Here is a 298-nt window from a genome sequence, read left to right on the forward strand (position 1 = left end):
GTTTGACATGAATGGTGAGGACCAGTAAACACTGGTTTCCTAATGGAGACGTCAACTGATTCTAAACTCTGTTCAACATGTCTTCTTTTAGGTCCTCAGAGAAACTACACCTGTTGTTGGTAACTGAGTGCATTTTATTTCATATAAACTTCGTTTAAATGTTATATCTCGTATTACTTTAATATTTTCCTGTCATAAATCCCACAATTAAAATATTTATAATAGGATATCAACTGAGCTTTCACAAGGTATTATTTTGAAAAGCCACACCGGAAGTGTTGGCTGTTCGGAAGCCAGC

The sequence above is a fragment of the Pleuronectes platessa genome, chromosome 11, assembly GCF_947347685.1.
Source record: "Pleuronectes platessa chromosome 11, fPlePla1.1, whole genome shotgun sequence".
Taxonomy (NCBI): Eukaryota; Metazoa; Chordata; class Actinopteri; order Pleuronectiformes; family Pleuronectidae; genus Pleuronectes; species Pleuronectes platessa.